Source organism: Heloderma suspectum, chromosome 3, assembly GCF_057233095.1.
Source record: "Heloderma suspectum isolate Gila_16-S chromosome 3, 16-S_ref, whole genome shotgun sequence".
Classification (NCBI taxonomy): domain Eukaryota; kingdom Metazoa; phylum Chordata; class Lepidosauria; order Squamata; family Helodermatidae; genus Heloderma; species Heloderma suspectum.
The window spans coordinates 267,034,880-267,041,670 of NC_139460.1; the positions used below are offsets into that span (position 1 = coordinate 267,034,880).

General features: G+C 38.6%; 1 protein-coding gene across 1 annotated transcript in view; it reads left to right on the forward strand.

Moving 5' to 3' along the window:
- MAP3K13 (mitogen-activated protein kinase kinase kinase 13) overlaps positions 1 to 6,363 on the forward strand; it is a 69,951-nt gene extending 63,588 nt beyond the window's left edge. The window contains exon 17 of the transcript XR_014789556.1: positions 4,634 to 6,363. The gene's annotated coding sequence lies outside the window, so the exon portion shown is untranslated. The remainder of the gene's footprint in view (positions 1 to 4,633) is intronic.
- Positions 6,364 to 6,791: the final 428 nt, after the last annotated feature.

Below are 6,791 nucleotides of genomic sequence, written 5' to 3' on the forward strand. Positions count from 1 at the left end.
TCTGTGTTTCTTTAAAAAAAAATAATTTTGAGGCTTGGGTCTATATAACTCACTGCCACAGTTTGTAATAAAGTTCTCAATTAGACTACTAGGAAATGCTGCCTCAGCTATAAAACCTTTTAACTGCTGCCATTAGAATAAACCCTCTCTACCTCAAGAAACTCAGTAGCCTGGTTCCTCTGGTGTAGGCATGGGTTTGACACCACCATGAGAGACAACCTTTCCAAGTGAACAAAAAAATAAGATGTTCATGAACGGAAATTATTTACAAAAGTGAATAATATGTCACTCTTCAAACAGTAGGTTGAGATTGCTTAAAGCTTCTTAAAATTAAATATAGTTGCTTCCCATTACTGAGACTTTCTCAGCTAAATAAAATTAATTTCCTTAAAAACAGGAACAGATACTGTACACCAGTCTTCCCCCAGTTATTCCATGTTCCCGCCGGTCAGACTATTCGCAGAAGTTCTCTCTGGTCAGACATAAAATAGGAACCTAAAATATATCATGTAAAACTTAGTTTGCTCATAAAATTATCATTTGCTATATTGCTATATTAAATTTAAAAGTAATAATTTATTCAGACAATAATTACAAATTTACTGAGTTTACTTTTAAAAGTTTTAAAATATAGTTATTTTATGAGCAAACCAAGGTACTCATAATATAACTTTAGGAACATTAAGGTGGCTTTGTGTTCCTAAAGCAGCCTTCCCCAACCTGGTGCCCTCCAGATGTTTTGGACTATAATGCCCAGCATTCCTGAGCATTGGCCATGCTGCCTGGGGCTGATGGGAACTGAAGTCCAAAATATCTGGAGGTTACCAGATTGGGGAAGACTGTCCTAAAGCAACAAAGTGACTTTAGGTCTGTAATGAATGCTAAAAAAGAATAAGTGTTGCTTATTTTTTATTTTTTCCCAAAGTTGTCCCCCCCCCCCCCCCCGGAAAACATGAAAATCCCCCACTTTTTTCCATGGCTTCAAAATTTCCAGAAATTTTACATATCTGTATAAGCCACTCTTATCTTGTTGGTTGCAGCAGCCAATGGACAATAAAACATGGAGTAGGCCAGTAGCAGCAAGTTGAAGCAGTGCTGGGCTGCATGTGCATGGAGTGTAAAATGGGTCAGATGCAGATCCTAAAACATCTTGGCATGTTTTAGCCTCCCTGCTGCAGCCCAGAACACAGTGATATATCTGCCTGAAACATAAACAAATAAGTCCTGTTCGCTTGAAGTGGCATCTCCCTCTCCTAAAGACAAGACTTCCTTGAGCTTTGTATGCTTACATCAGAATGATCTGAGTTCTGCTTACTCCGAACAAAGTTGTTCCTGGCAGCTTATGCCCTTTTTGCCTAGCTATATAGCTTGAGGGTGAACTACTATCTTTGAGGGTCCCATCGATGTTAGTTATTCACACTCCATCCAATAAATGCCATTCCATTGGTATATGGGCCAAGCTGTGAGAGAGCAGCATATTACTGCACATGTGAGCAGCACCACAGAAACCTAATTCAGACACATAACTTGGTGCTTCCTTTGGGAAAGCTTGTCTTCTTGGCATGATCTAAATCAGGGGCGGGCAACATGTGGCTCTAGGCGACATGCGACCCCCAGTGCAGCCTCTGCCACCCTGCCAAATTTGGAGGAATTCAATTTTTAAAAAAGAAAAGCTTTTTAAAAGGAAAAAAATAGCATTTTTAGCTGCTGTGGAACGCCAAATGGGTCAGTTAAATTTTACCCTTTTGGTGTTTCATAGCAGCTATGAATACAATTTTTTCATGCACGCATGCACACGCATGCACGCACGCATACACACACAATTTGGATCGCCCAAAGTTCCCCACCTCTGAATTAAACTGTCAATAGCAACTATTTTGCAGCCTTTGTTTATTTATCTTTTGAGTTTTACCCCATTCTTCCTGGTCACTGTAGACAAGTACTCTGCTTCATTATTACTAACACAGTAGTGTTATGGGTGTCTTACTCAAAAGGATGTTGTGGAGATGATCTCTGAATTGGTAACTGCCTGCTTTGCTAATAACACTTTCAAACAAGCAGGCTGTTTGGCAATGAACCCTCACCCTATGACATGAAGATTCCAGTTTAACAGCCCAGGGTTAGCTGAATATGTTCTTGGAAAATTTCCTTTTTTGAAATACGGCAAAGTGAGTGATCATGTCAAGAATGGCAAAAAGCTGCATGCTGCTTTTCCCACATGAAGCATTTGCTCAATGCTAACTTTTTCTAACTATCTCTTCTTTGAGGAGTTTCATGCTAATGCTTCCTGCCCAGGATATAAGAACTGTCAACTTTGACAGGCAAGAGTGTCTGGGATCTTGGGCAAAGGATTTTTTTGTGGTCCTTAAAGTGGAAGTATTGAGCCTTATGCATACAAAACATGCTTTACCAGTGAACTATAGCTTCTCCGTAGAGGAAATCTCTTCACTAAGGGAGAATGTGTCTGATTTAATGGTCTCTGTTGTGTCTGGTAGTCGTTGGTTGTTTATTTTTGGTATTTGCACATATTCTGCATCTGCAGATGTCACACTGCACAGTGCAATTCTTTGAGAGGCTATTTGAAGGTTCAAAAGGAATTCATGAAGATGTGTCTCTAGCAGCCAGAGTCTCTAGAGACATACACTTTCCCCAGCAATGTGTGTCTTGTGTTTCCCTTTACATTAAAAACAAACAAAAAACACCCAGTTTTTCCTTGACCATCCCCAAAGATAAATAAAATAAAGAGCTCAAGGGATTAAGGGGCATTGATTTAAGATGTCTAGTAAATTGGTAGTCCTAAGAATGTGGTGCTATAACTAGCAACTTGTTTTGGGTGGTGTCTAATACTCATACATTAAATTCAACTGTAGATCATGCCAAATTGTTAAATATGGTTTGTGCTGTTGAATATAGGGAGAAGATTCTTTCTTCCAGAAATATTTCGTTTTTCCAATTAAGGCTGAGCAGTTTCTGTTCTGTTGTAAACTGGTAAAAGAAGTAGAGTTGAATTTAAATTTTAAGCATAAATAAGACTAATCATCCCATCTTTCCCTGTGCTATTATACCCTTTGTTATCAACTCTCAAGGGTACTCCTAAATGCACATTTTTTTCTAACAAATATAATTTCACAGCTAAAGAGAGATCCAAGTAAGGGGGAAACCAAGCCAAGCCAATCAAGCTTACTAACTTAAGAGAGAAGCAGTGGTATTGATATAGTAAAACAGAGCTGCTGGACTACATGCTATGGCCACCATGATGATGCAGCTGAAAATGCCATCCCTGCAGTGCTATAATGTCTAGGAGCACTTGCCACATGATGCAGTAGTGTCACATGGTGAGTTTCCTAGTACTCATTCCATATCACTGATTGCTACTGCTTGAGGCAGAGCAACTCATGGGACGATGCCATGTTACACAGTAAGCACTCCTAGATTTTAAGGAAAAAGGGGGAGACTGTGTCACAGGGATCCAGTTTTCTATGGCATAGCATGTAGCCTGGCTCTAAACAGAGACATGGCATAATGCTATGGTAGTATTCCAAAAATTCTGTACATGTTCTGCCTCAAAAAGGATAAAATTGCTAACCCTAAAATTTGGATGGCCATGAATTGTGGTCTAAAAACATACTGGTCTACCAGAGATGAGATTTTAAATGGCTGATGTTCTCCTAGAATACACAAGTTATGTTTTTAAAGTTTTCTCTTAAGTGTGAGGGCTAAACACATTTTAATGTGGAAACAGACTCTCAGGTATTTCTGTGACTTTGGGCTCTTTAAAAAGCCTGCTCTGTTCTGTAGGTCCAATAAAAGGTACTGATTGCACCTACTTTATTCTCTGGGAACAACACTCCAAAGCACTAAATATTAAGAAACATGGTCAGAACTTTGAGAGTTAGTAATGCTGGTACTGAGAAATACACAATGTATTGTCCTTCTCTTTCCTAGAAAGCAGTGTCACAATTATCGGCAGAAGAAGGTAGCCATCATGCTTTTTTCACACATTACATTGAATTTGTATTCAAGGGCCCAGGTGGCACAAGAAATGCTTTCTTAGCACACCACCAACAAAAATAATGTATTCTTGTTTTAGGGTAGGAAAATAGTCCAGTCTTTGTGTTAACTCTCTGATAGCATATTAGGGACTGCAAAGGAATAGATGATTCTTCATTGCAGAGTCTAGATTTAGTTCTTGTACTGAATCTTTAATTCAATGCCATAAACCAAACAAATCATCTCATTCAGATTATTAGACAGTATTGCCATGCATGTTGTTATCAAGGGTGAATCTTCTTGCTGTGTTACAACTATTTTGTGCAAGGGCATTTCAATATTTTAACTGCCTCATTAAGGGTTTGCCAGTAATGACACAGCAATCTAAAGTATGCTTATTCTAAGCAATGGAAACTGGAAATAGCTTTGGAGGCAAATGACTTGTTCAGGACATGTTCACCTCTCTTATAATTCTTAATTACTGGGTCCAGCTATGGCACAATTAGTGTGGTGGCTAATGGTTAGTGTGAGTTACTGGTTTTGTGTGTCATATGAAATGATAATTTCATCTCCTGTGCCGTCTTTTCTCCCTACTCTATGGCTTCCTGAGGCAAACTTGATTTTTTGTTTTTGTATTGAACAGCGTATAACAATTGGGAACAAGACTGACTATCAAAACAGATGCATGGAATAAAAGCCAGTGTACCTCATGTGCTTAGAGGCTCGTATGTCCAATGCGGTGCAGCTACATATATTACACCAAAGAAGGAGGGAATAAGTAGATGCTTGGTAAATTGCCTGAGCTATTGGGTCTGTATTTCCAAAGATTTTTTTCCAGGATCTTGTGGATAATATAACCTGTAAAATTGCTAATTATATACTGAAAAGTACATGTAGATAGTGCCAGCGGAATAATGAAAATTACTTCATAGAGCACTTGAGAGTGGTGATTAAGCCCATACCATCCAGTTATATTTAAAGGAAAAAAATATTGAACAGGTATATACTTTTAACGTCAACTTCTGGCTGGTGCTACTTCTAAATGGTTTGTGCTTGTAGTGCAGCCACCTGGAGCAGGTACTCACTTGCCCCTTCATCTGCCTTTTTATTTAACTACAGACTAGTGCTCATCAGGGGAGTGTTTTTCTATGCCAACTAGAACTTAAATTTGTGCAAGCAGCATAATTTTACAATCACTTTTAGCACAATCCTATGCATGTTTATTTGGATGTAGGTCCTGTGGATTTCAATAAGATTTACTTCTAAGTGTGCATAAGATCTTAGGCTTACAGTGCAATATTGTGCATGTTGACTCAGATATCCTATGGACTTCAATGATTCACACTTAAGCGTGCATAGGATTGCAACCTTAGTCTCCCAATACTTGCTGTGTTTTTCAGATCATCAGATTACTGCACAATGGAGTTGTGCTATTTTCCTACACCAGGGAACCCCTTCTGAACACACAAGCACAGATCTCCCAATCTTGTAAAGATTTGCTAGATTTTACACTGTAAACCACCCTGGAAAAACTATGGTTTTGAAGGGCAGCTAAGAAATGGATTTTAAAAAACAACAAACTTCAAATGCTTCTGAGGTTGCCAAATAGTAAATATTTTGGAATCTAGGATTACCAAAATAATTTTGAGCTACAATTCAGTTTTCAGCAAGCAGGAAATCAAGCAACTCACTTATTTTTGCTTTGGTAAAGAACATTGCCCCATGTGGAGAATGTGGCTTAACTGGCAAATGGTGACCAGTCTCCTACCAATTTTGTTCACGCTTCAAGAAAAATGCTGCCTTCCAGCTGATTGCAATGTAGCCATCCTATCCTGTTCCACCCCCCTCCCACATAACATTTTCTTATTCCTATTTAGTTTTCTGAATTGTAACCCTAACAGATCACTGTTTGCCGCACCTGTAGCAGGCATCTATCTAGAAGTGTTAGCCTAAGGACTAATTTAGAGTGCAATTCTATACATGTCTACTCAGAAGTGCCACTGAGTTCAGTGGGACTTAGTCCCAGGAAAGTGGGTGTAGGATTGTGGTGTTAGTCTGTTTTAGCAGAAACCACAATTCTACCTTAGAGCGACTCTCCAATATCTCACGTTTTAGCCACTTGAAGACTTGATCTTAACAATCCAGTGCCAATAAGGCTCAGTGTTCTATACCTCCTTCCTCTGGCAGAATTATCAAATTATTTTAAAAAATTAAATCTGTTTGGGTGTTACAAAGAAAGATGCAAACAGTTTACCTTTATCTGTCACCAATAGTGACGGATATTCAGCTTGATATAAAAATGCTGAGCTTTTCCAAACACAAATTTATGAAGCATATAGACTTTGCCTAGTTGTGCCTATTAAAAATATTTTCAACAATATAGCTGTAGTTTTCAGACTATGAACTTCTCTACAATGAATTGAGCACTTCTTAATGTAATGACCCTTTTGCGGGGTGTGTTTGGCAGCACCCTCTTTGCAGTGCCATATAAATGTAGGCTGTGTAGTTTCAGACTGTTTCCTTAACCAATTATATCTGTTATTACTAAAGGATGTGGTACCTTATTTTTTGGCTCTGTGCCCCCTTGCCCTTAGAAGTATCTATTACAGCATGATGCTAAAATATAGCCCTCTGTATGCTGTTTTCTTGCTGACAGATAAAGGTAAGCTACCAGAAACTGAGTGAAAGCAAACGGCTTTTTTCTTATTGTGGGGAAGAGCTCTTGAAGACACAGTGCTTAAGATGTCACTCATCAGAAGTAGCTAAAAATATACTTTGATCCCTTTACACAAACCACAACT